Consider the following 12126-nt stretch of genomic DNA (forward strand, 5'->3'; position numbering starts at 1 on the left):
ACTGTAGGGAAGCAAGTAATCATGAGGTCTGCATTAGTCCACCACCAATCTGGCCATTTGTTATTTGATGTTTTTACATGACACTCCTCAGGGGATGATCTTGTAATTCCAGAATCTGTGTGTCTGCCAAAAGAAAAAGGCAGGTAGAGACCATTTAATAGCCTGAGGATGTACTTTGCACAGGGTTTACAGGGTTTATGTTTGCACATGTGATCTAAGGGGACAGATATATAGATCTAGATCTAGATAGATAAATAGATATTCTGGATTTAGTTTGCATAAGGTATATTTCAAATAGTGTTTTTACTTTTTTATAGTGTAAAAACAATATAAGGGATTACAGATGTGGTGACACTTTTTAAAACCAAGTGAAGTCATGCAACTAGTACCACATACAGGACAGATCTTTGGCTGTCAGAGCTCCTTGACTTCAAGCTACACCAGTACACATCAGCTGCAGATCTGCCCCACAGTACTTTTAAACTATACCCCTGCAATTTGGGAATACTGAAGTCTTTAAGAGAAAAGCTGGCTGCACATAGCTTCTCTCTGAATCAGGCCCATCATTTCTCAATAATTTGAATCTGACAATATTCCTTTAGCATTAATGCTTCTTTGCATTCCAATCTGAGACTCAACCTAGCTGGAAATACATTGCTCCATTTACCTTTAGCCCTCTCTCATTACCTCTGAATAACTCTTCATTTTGCCTTTGGTTATTTTCATGAAAATTGCCACTAAAAGGGGTTCTATTTGAGTTGCCTCATTGTTAATGTTGTAAACTATTGCAAAATATCAGAAGTTCACACTATAATCTGTGATAAACATTTCAGCTAACACATACATGCCATTAGCAGAATCTACATTGATGTTAAAGGCTCAGCTGATAAGACTGTTTGATAATGATTGCCAACTATTGCACAAATAGCACAATTGTGAGCAATCCGAGCAGTACATAACATGATGACCTGAAATAGGTTTATTCTCAGGACCTGTCAAGCAGATATATGTAAATATTCAGCACCTGTTTTGGCACACATTTTGCACAGATCCTGACCCTGAATCCACTGGTATATCCACTAGATCTGGGATTCTCCACCTTTTTCTTTCTGAACCCTCCCCCCGCCCAAATGCCGTAAAAACTGCACCACCCCCCTGTGCCACAACTGGTTTTCTGCGCATCCAGTAGATACAAAGCCAGGACTGGTGTTAAGGGTAGCAAGCAGAGCAATTGCCTGGGATTACTTGGGTTTTGGCTTCAGCCTCAGGCGACGGGACTCGGGCTTCAGCTTTCTGTCCTGGGATCCAGTGAATCTAACATCAGCCCTGCTCTCTGCTTTATTTTGGTAGACCCCTGAAACCTGCTCGCGGCCCCCCAGGGGGTCCCCAGACCTCTGGTTGAGAACCACTGTACTAGATCATGCTGCCTATTACTGGAGCTCTATCATTCATAATGATTTACAGGCTAGACTGTGACTCAACATAGGCCTCATGTAGTTGAGTAAGAACCCCCTTTTCTCCCCTACATGGTCTACCTCGACCTTGAGTCCAAATGCATAGGTGTAACCAGGGCTGCTTGCTCACTTATCCCTCTCAGGGCGGGAAGTGGGTAAAGCCTTGGCACTACGTCATCCCCTACCTGCTGGGCAGAGAATAGCTGAGCTAGCAGGGGCCAGAGGGGAATGATGTGATTTGCTCCTGGTAAAGGCCAGCAGTTCATTAGAGGAACGAGGAGGAAGCAGAGAAGGAAGTGTGACTCAGAGAATAATCTTGCATCTCATTGCCACCCAGGGCTACTCCTGGGACAGGGCAATGTACACACATGCACACGACACGCAACTTCCTCAGGGCTATGCCTAAAGGCACAATCTAGCCCTTTCCTTGGTACATTGTCATACAAGCTATTTTTTGACAGCCAGAACTGAACGCTTGCTTTGCCTTGTATCTGTCATGTAAGGTTTTTAGCTTGAACACAGTGTACTCCATGTACTCCAGTGGGCCACTGTCTTTCTACTGTAGTATTTTGCAGGGTTTATCAGCCATCTCTAATGCTGGAGGCTTGGGGCAATACAATATGCGGTTTGCTTTTTACATTATTCTACACTTTAAAAATATGGGAGATAGTATTAGTACAGGGTGATATTCCTGACTGCTTTGATCTGTACAACACTGCTGCTTATTTCAGCCTCTGAATCACAGTGGATGCCGTGTTATGTAACTGTTTTCATTATTGCTACAGCTAGCCTTTAGTCCCAATTCCTCTCCCATCTTGTTACCTGACTTAACCCCCACTGTGTCTAGCCCACATTGGATTGGAAAGGGAGGAGTGTGGGAAGGACTGACCTGTGCCAGGAGCTCTGAGGAACACTGACTGATTGACAGGCCATAAGCCTCCTGGGGCTCTTGGGAAGATTTTGCCTTTAAGCTCAGCTGCTGAGCAAAAAGGGTAGTGCTTAAACTGTATCATCCCCAGAGATAGTCCCAAGAGCAATTGTGCCTCAGAGGCCCATTTCTTCCCCATTGCCCCAGGGGAGCTGACCCTAACCATCACCAAGATACAATACACCTTGGGCTAGCCAGTTTTGCTGGCCAGCAAGGGATGGAGGGGGAGGTCAGGACATCTCATCGTCTGTCACTCCCCACTCATTTCCTCCAGGCTGTGTGGAAGGAGCAGCAGATGCACAGCATTCACTTACTCTAACACACATGAACCCACGGTCCTGGTGGCTCACACCTGGGCATAAGGCGGGTGCGGGTGTGGGTGTGTGCGCGCGTGCCTTACTCTCCCTTACATCTCTGCATGGGCCTGGAGTAAAAGTCACAATCTCATCTAGAGTTGCCATTTTAGGAACAGTTTACTAGTTCTCTGAGAACATACTTCCCTGATCTCATATGTAAAAAGAACACCAGCAAGACTCAGTGTAAATCTGATTTAAACTCACTCCCTGATCAGTTATTCAAATGCTGTAAAAGTTGGCATTGTAATATGGTATTTTTATTTACAAGTGGTTTATAATTTAAAGTAAATCACAGAGCTAGGAAATCATGCTACAGTTCTTTCTAGGCTTGTACAAATCTTTGCACCAAAGATTCATACTACACAATACGCAAATGAAATCAGATACTGGCATGAGGCAATCCATGGAGAGTCAATCATATAAAGAAACCGGGTTCCTCTGGTTAATTAAATAAATCAGTAAATAAATAAAAGACTTTAGTACTGTGCTAGCCAAACTACAGCAGCTCCCCAGTAAAAAATTCTCCAGGAATAAGAACTGTCACATATAATATTTCTTTTGTTGTTTTGGTTTTCGTTTGGTTTGGTTTGGTTTTGCATCTATAATGATTGGGAAAGGGAAAAGAGGAAAGAGTAAGTAATAATGTCCTCTTACAACTTGTGAAAATGCTGTTATTCCTTTAGGAGAGAGGGGCAGTGTTCTAGTGCACAGAACTTTGGAGAGGGCTCAGGAAAGCTGGGCTTTATTTCTGGTTCTGACACTGGCCTGCTGGTAACCCTGGGCAAGTCCCTTTTCCACTCTATGCCTCCGTTTCCTCATCTGTAAAATAGGGACAATGCTACTGCACGCCTTTGTAAAGTTCTTTGAGATCTGTTGATGCAAAGTATTATAAAAGAACTAGGTGTTTTTAATTTTAGTATTATAGGACATACATTTTCCCCTTGCTAGGTAGTACATTGTAGCATCTACATTGAAAGAGGGAAATGGAGTTTGCTGCCTGAGATGTGCCTATGGCTGAAGCAGCTGAGAAACCGTATCTAAGGAAGCTAATGTTGTGTTATTCAAGTTAAGGACTCTCCCAAGCTATCCATTCATTTTGAATAATTCATTAGCTGACTCTCTTCAACTCTGACAGTTCCAGGTAGATCCCAAGGCCGGGGTTTTGTGCTCCCTCAGCCATTGTTCCTTATAAAACGTATTAAGGTTTACATCAGTGGTTCCCAAACTTGTTCCGCCGCTTGTGCAGGGAAAGCCCCTGGTGGGCCGGACCAGTTTGTTTACCTGCCGCATCCGCAGGTTCGGCCGATCGCAGCTCCCAGTGGCCGCTGTACGCTGCTCCAGACCAATGGGGGCTGCGGGAAGCGGCAGCCAGTACGTCTCTCGGCCCGTGCCACTTCCAGCAGCTCCCATTGGCCTGGAGCAGCGAACCACAGCCACTGGGAGCCGCGATCAGCCGAACCTGCAGACGTGGCAGGTAAACAAACTGGCCTGGCCCGGCAGGGGCTTTCCCTGCACAAACGGCGGAACAAGTTTGGGAACCACTGGTTTACATAATAAAAGGTTGTGTGTGTGTGTTTGAAGAGGCATTTATACAGGATCTTAAAATTAGTCCACGTTGCGTAAATCTGTGATGAATGTGAATGGCAGATAATAGAGTGAATTTGTAGGGAACAGCTGAGGAAACTGATCCCTGAGATCTGTTGATAAGTAAGTTAAAAGTTCTCCTTCTTTGAAAATGCTTGAAAGGTTTTACTTTTTATTCATATTATCAAAGGTTATTTCATCAGATAAAGCTAGGAAAGATCCACTATCAGCCCACTCCATGCCTCTAGGAGACATACATCAGGAAGATTCTCTGATGGTTTAAATTGATGTAGATCCACTGAAGTTAATTGAGTTAAGCTGATGTACATCACTTGAGAACCTAGCTCTATCAGAAGTCCTATTGACTTCAGTGGAAGAAGGATGAGTCTTTCTATATGCAAAAGAGCGAGGTGAATACAAAACTTGTACTTAACAAGAAATTGTGCATTCTAAATACTTAGCCTGAGTAACACGTCAGATAGGGGAATTACCCAAGAGCAAACTATACATTTAATATAATCAAAAGAAAGCAAAACAGCTAAAAATCACTATTTTTTCCTGAAATCATGTTAAATTTAAAATGGCATTAGCATTAAATAAAGTTTAACAAATTGATCTTTTTTAACTAAATTAATAAACTTCCTTTTATTTCTCAGCTATCTAGGTTCATAGCCTATACTTAATGATGATGCACTTGATTAAATAAAATGAAAGAAAAATGAAAGTTCTTTCAGACATTAAAATGAATAATGAGTTTAGACTTAATCCAAAAGCAATTTAATTTTAAACATTCATATGAAATTAAATGAGCCATTGAATTTTCTATATAAGCAAGCATTAATCTTATGAAGCTATGAAGACTGGAATGTTATATAGTGACCCATTAATTTCAGAGCCTAATACAAGGTCTGTTTAATGCCTGCAGTCCATTAAAAAGTCTGATCCCACAATATAACTGCTTTTTTCATAAAAGTTTAAACCCCAATTCATTTTTTTTATTGCTCTGATCATTTGATAATCTGCTCTGACAAGATTACGGCTGCAAATCTAAAACCAGTATATGTAATTTCTTCATGTGAAACAAATTTTGCATATGGCTTTGTTCTAAATTGAGTCTTAGCCCAAAGAAAGGATTTATTAGAAACTTACAGAGTCAAATAGTGATTATACAGCTATACTTACTTGTGATAGTAAATATTCAGCTACAGTATTAAACTGATTCTCTCTTATGTTTAACAAATGGACGTTTTCATGTTACATTATTCAGAAAATTTAACCTGACTTGGTACAGAGAGATGATTATATTTTATAGGCCAAAAATACACTCCTGAGTTAAAACACCTGCAAAAGTCAATTTTTGAGAGCTTGCATTTTTCCCCCATCCTACATCAGGAAAAAAGTCAAAACCTTGTAAATGTTTAGGAACAGACAAACTGAAAGATATTTCAATTTGGGTCAATTACAATATTTTGTTTTGATAACTGGAAAATATTTGTTTCCACTTTGACTTTTACTCTTTATTTTAAAGCATTTCTAAATAGAAATTATGTTAAATTTCAAATTGAAAAGTCATTTTGAAGAACAGAAATTTAACTGACCCTTTTCCATGAACAATTTCAGTTTGGATGAATCAGTATTTTTCAACAACAACAAAAAAGCTTGATTAAAAAAATTTCCTGACCAGCTCAGATCATCATTATACCTCTGTTGACTTTAGCGGCTCCGTGCTGATATATTCCAGCTGAGGATATGGCCCAGAAACTTCCTCCTCAAGATTCTCAGGAACAGTACAAGTCATGATGCATAACAAAAAGAAAAATAAACTAAAATATGGCTCTTGAAACTGCCCTTTTAAATTAATGAGATGGTTTGATAATAACAAAGTTTAATGGCATATGTTCACCATTCGTTATCTACCATCTTGGAAGGTCAGGGTTTGACATGCCTGTTCCTAATCAGTACATCTACAAAAACCAATCAGACAGAAAGGTTGATATTTAAATATGTTTATCCTACTAAACAGGTGTTCGCATTTGACATGCTATACCTAATTCTAACTAATTTTCACAAATCTAAGGTCAATGAGAAATCACAGCTCTTAAAATAAGACAAAAACAGTTGCAGTATAGTTGATAAATGAAAGGAATAATAATTAGCATGTTAACTTTCCGTTTGTCTTTATTCCCTTTGCTAAACTTTGGAAAGTTTAGAAACTTTCGATCATACTTTAGAATAACAGTGTACTTCCATTATCCATGATGCTTTTTGTGACTAACACTTGTAAAATTCTCTGAAGAGCAGATGCAGTACTAATATATGTTTATTACAAATCCAGGCCCATTATTGCTCACAAATAGTTCTGACATCCTGACTGAATTCACTGTGTGTCATGGCAAAGGCAATGCCTACATTCAGAGTGCTGGTATTACCCCTTTGAGCACAAAGGAGTTTTCTCTGATTTCCACTGGAGCTGGTGGGAGCAGAATCCAGCTCTACTCCAGCACATGGTGTTGTATTCATTTCTAAACTAAACTTGCTGTGCCATGAGGGTGAAGGTCCCAGAGCTCGGGCTCCAACCCAAACCCAAATGTCTACACTGCAATTAAACAGCCCTATAGCCAGAGCCCTGCAAGCCCGAGTCAGCTGACATGGGCCAGGTGCGGGTGCTTAATTGCAGTGTAAACATAACCTTAGAGAACAAAATCAATAGGCTGCCAGCCGAAGTGTTTATTACAGTGTGTTGGGTTTTTTTTTTAAAGGTGTTACAATTTTAGGCCCTAATTCTAGCACCCTTTCTTGCTTAAGTATTGCTGTACTATACAACTAGTCCTCTAACTGACTAGGAATATTTTCAGAGTAAGGTATTATTCAGAATCAGAACCTAAATAACCTTTTGGTTCATTTAAGGCCAGATAGTTCCTATCTTATTGTTCAGTGTGCAGTAAAAGGAAAGGAAAGGAACCACTACACCGATGGACCAGATAAAGTAGGGAGCAGGAACTATTCCCAACTTGCTCTCCCAGTAGAGCACAATACCCCAAACAGGGAAGAGAGGGATGGGAGGAGGAGTAAACTGCACTAACAAAGGTGTGTAGTAGCAGACATACTGACTCTGCTTTGAATGTCACCTTTCATCAGGAATAGTTCCAAATTTACTGAGTCTCTCTCAGTTACACCAATATAACTTCAGGGGATTTACTCCCAATTTACACTGGTGCAACCTCAGCCCAGAGCAGTGTCACTCTGCGCTGCTTCCCAATCCAGGCTGTGCCTAAATGACAATATTGGCTCTTATTCCACTGGAGATATTTTAGCACTCCTTGCTTCTGAGTCATTCTGTTTGCTATAACATGGCAAAAATATGACTCTCAGAATATTTGCTTCAGGTAAATGCTGAAGATAAACAGGGCCATTTTGTTCATGCAGTTCTGGTTCATTTGGTCATATGACCCTGTTAGGAACAGACTGAGTTAATCTACAGTATGTAAAGCATCTAGGTATCATCACCAACAGCAGTCCTGCCAGAATTACTTGGAACATTGCACCAGTATAAGTCCCTGGATTTCGGTGGCGTTACTCCCAATTTACACTGGTGTGAATGAGAGCAGAATCTGCCCCTATATCAGTGGTGGGCAACATGCGGGCCGTCAGGGTAATCTGCTGGCGGGCCACCAGACAGTTTGTTTACAGTTGCATGGCCGCCCGCAGCTCCCAGTGGCTGCAGTTCGCTGTTCCCAGCCAATGGCAGACGCAGGAAGTGTCATTGGCCACAGGTTCCTTCAGCTCCCATTGGCCAGGAATGGCAAACCACAGCCACTGGGAGCTGCGGGCAGCCATGCAACTGTAAATAAACTATCTGGTGGCCCACCAGCAGATTACCCAGATGGGCCACAGGTTGCACACCACTGCTCTATATGCATAGTCACTCATGTATCTCTGAAATGCTGCCATCTCCATCACCAGCTATTCTACACCAGCAACACTGCTTTCTAGAAGGGGTATTTACAACATGCAAAATATAGATTGGAATATGGCCACAACAATGAGTTGAAATCCTACTTATGCAAAAGCTTGAGTATTTTTTCCTTTTTTGTTTTTCTTTGGGTATGGTTGAGATGATGCTCTACTGGTTTGCATCCCCTGTTCCTGCTAAGTGCTGAAGTAGAACTAATGCATAGCCACTTTTGTGCTCCAAGAAACCTTGGTACTCCTGAAAATTTTGTAGAGGCATAAGCCTTTGTGGTGCAGCAGATTCATTTCAGCAAGGCCATTTCCAGCAAAAGTACTTTCAGAATGACATTAAAAGTTGACCGTATCTAGAGAAGTTAAGCAGAGACCAAGGGCAAGAAAACATCCACCCAGCCTATAGGCTTTTGAACACCACTAGTATTTTCCAGAACCAGTTTTCATAGAATAGTTAGTCAAAGATGGCTAAAGCCTTTCTGGCCATCTAGTCCAGACCTTTCACAATCCAAGCAGAGCTGGTCAAGAATTTTCTGATAAAACGTTTTTTCATCAATAAATGTAAATCACCAAAACAGAAAATGTTCATGAAACACTGTGGGTTGGACTAAACCCCTGACTCAAACAATTTTGTGGTAAAAAAAGTTTTGAGATTATTGCACCAGAAAGTTTTGATTTTTGGAGTCAAAACTACTTTTCGTTTAGAAATTCTGGTAGATTGTCACCAAAAATGTTTCTAAAAAAGGAAAAAGTCAAAATGAAAATGAAATGTTTAGAAGTTATTGAAACAAAATGTTTCGATTGCCCCAAACTTAAATTATTTTTTCAGATTTTTGTTTTGTGACAATTTTCCAGATTTTGACATTTTGTCCTAATTTGGAACATGAAAAAGTTTCAAAATGTCAAAAATTCTCTCATCATGGATAAACCATTTCCCACCCAGCCCTAATTCGCAGATGCCATGATCATAGAGCATCTGCCTTTTCTTCAGCTAGAATGTAGCTCACGGTTGTGATCCTTGGCCATTATTACTGTGGAGATGAAGAAAGATTCCTAAGTAAATTGTTAAAAAAGTTCCCCAACATATGCCAATAAAAGAAATCAGTTTCTTTATAATAATACGTGCTCATACCAGTACCATTGCATTATAAAATCCACTTTCAAACACCTTGCTGCTGAATCCCCTGAATATACTGAGATATAGTACAACACATTTGGTAACTGAATTTGGGGAATAAACTTTGCTGGGAAAACAAGATACACACATTTCCAAAAATTAGACCAGGCCCTTTAGAGTAACAGCAAAATTGTGGGTTGTTGAAATAATTGATTTCTAATTTCAACTAGTATTGAGCTCCCTTAATAATTACAGTACTTTGAACCTAGGAGATGAGCTCAGGATCCATTAAAGTATATGTCAGTTGGTAATATAAAGACTCTAATGGAACATGGGTTTTCTAATAAGAAAGTGAGAATTATAAACAATAAGACACAGCATGTGATCTGATTATCAGGACACAATAATATCCCTGGGCATTTCTCTACGTAAACTCAAAAATCGTGCATATTTCAAAGTAACCCCACCTGTAGGAGTTGCCTTATTGATGCAGTGTTGCAATACTACTTTCAGATTTAAACAGAAACTTGATCGAAATAAATTGCTTTGGACCACTTGAATTTTGTGGCTGTAAGATTAATAGAAATATATCTAAGAGAAACTAATTGCCTGATTTCCAGTTGGTGATATTTGGACTCATGCACCTCCATTTTCCAGTGAAGTAAAATGGTGGTGAGCCTCACAGTAGGATAAAATGAATCTATCCCTTTCGGAGAGTGAGCAATCAATCAGAATTGGAATTATTCCAGAGTAGATGCTGGCTCTCATTTCTTGTTTCATTTGTTATATTTACAGTCAATATGAATCAGTTAACTCTCTCCCCACATGACTGCAAAGACAATGGAATTTGTTTTCATCCTCAGTTCCCGAATTATAGCACAATAAGGGCCTCAGCATCCCCCAAATTCCTAAACTGCATAGTGGGGCATTAATGCTTTAAATGAGGGACACAATGTGAGATATAAAATGGATTCTTCTCTCTCTGTTCACATTCTGCCCTGTGATGAGGCAGACACACCCCATACCTGCAGAGAAGTAGTTAAGGAGAGGTTTTGGGTCCAGTTAGCCCCATCCCACTATACCAGCAGCTAATGCCAAGCCTGAAGAAGAAATAAAAGCAGCCTAAGTTCAGGGCTAACTGACCAGGAAGGAGGATGGAGTTCTGCCTCTGTTCCTGAAGGGAGCATGGCTTGCAGAGCTGCAAAGACAGGCCTGCTAGCCAGAGCAGCCACTGGGATAGAACTGTGTCCAACTGCCTGCAAGGTCCACAAGGGGGGGCTGCTCCAGTCAAACCACTACATGCTCCTTTGTTCCAGTCCCATCTCTTGACTTCACCTGTGCTTCCACCCATACATACTGACTCTCCCACCACCAGGTCCTTTCCTTTGTAGTAACCTAATTGTTCCATGACTCTTCCTTTTTCTGCATCGGCTTAAGGACCTGGTGACTGTTACACAGTGGAGAGCAGACTATAGCATCCTCCACCACCTACACAATGAGGAGCACGAGGAACGATTTTGCCTCCCAAACACAATTCCTCCCAAAGTTCCCTTTGGGTCCGGATAGCTCTGCACCTCCCCCTACATGGGCCATTCTGTTAAGTACAGAATCTGGCCCCCAAATAGAAAGGATATATTTATATTATTATGGCAGGAGTCACCAGGTGGTGCTGCTACATAGTCTTACAAGTTCTTTTTTTCTTAGCATGCAAGTGTGTACAGTCTGAATAAATGCGTCATTGTTTTGTGATGCAATTTCTTTTGGATGGAGCTGTGGCAAGCAGCACAGGAGTTTACTCTCTGCCTTAATCTTGCTAACTAGAGTAAAGTTTGAGGCAGCATTGCTCCCTGTGGTCCAGGCATTGGTGCTGGACTCTGAGTTCGGAAAAAGCAGATTGTCTGAATGCCATTTGTGACCACCCCGTTCCAGGTCTGGTGTAAACAGTGTAAAATGAATATGTTGCACTAAAGCTCCATGTCACTAATCTCTTCTCCAATGGAAAGCTGACCTGCAAGACCCTGCTACAACACAGGTCAGCAACATTATACTGTACTAAAGGATAGTATCTGCTGTCACATGATATTCACATTCTGCTCTGAGTTAGACCAGTGTGTGTCTGCAGCAACTTAACTGAAATCAGTAGAGTGCTTTTTGGTGTAAGTAAAATCAGAATTAGGCCCAATGGAGTCACTCTAGGTTTAGACTGCTGAAACTGAGCTCAATCAATCCAATAAAATTACTGCAGAACTAAACTGAGACTGGGAGCAGAACCTGGCTTACAGTATGATGGTATCAGTGAAGTTTAACTTTTTGTTCCTGAAACCATGACTGTGTTCTGACTTTTAACAGGAGTTGGTACCTAGTGATATTAAGAAGAGATGAAAAATTGGAGCTTGCTTTGAGATGGGATTTTTCAAGCCTGACTGTTAAATACATCTGATTTTTAAAGAAAAACTTTAAATTGTCTCTAATCCTTTGTTGCTACTTCCACTATAATTGGTTATGTCATTTTCTGAATTTTATGGCATTTCCAAGTCCAAATACAATACTTGCCAGATTAGGTTGTTTTTGTCTGACCTTGATTTCAATCACCATCTCATGCCTATAATCAGTACAAAGTTGTAGCACGCACAATATTACAACATGTTCCAAAGAATAATGGTGCTCACCTTAAACAGAGCAATACTTTTTCATTTATGTATAAGTTATTAATGCTCAGGAACC

The sequence above is a fragment of the Lepidochelys kempii genome, chromosome 12 (assembly GCF_965140265.1).
Source record: "Lepidochelys kempii isolate rLepKem1 chromosome 12, rLepKem1.hap2, whole genome shotgun sequence".
Lineage (NCBI taxonomy): Eukaryota > Metazoa > Chordata > Testudines > Cheloniidae > Lepidochelys > Lepidochelys kempii.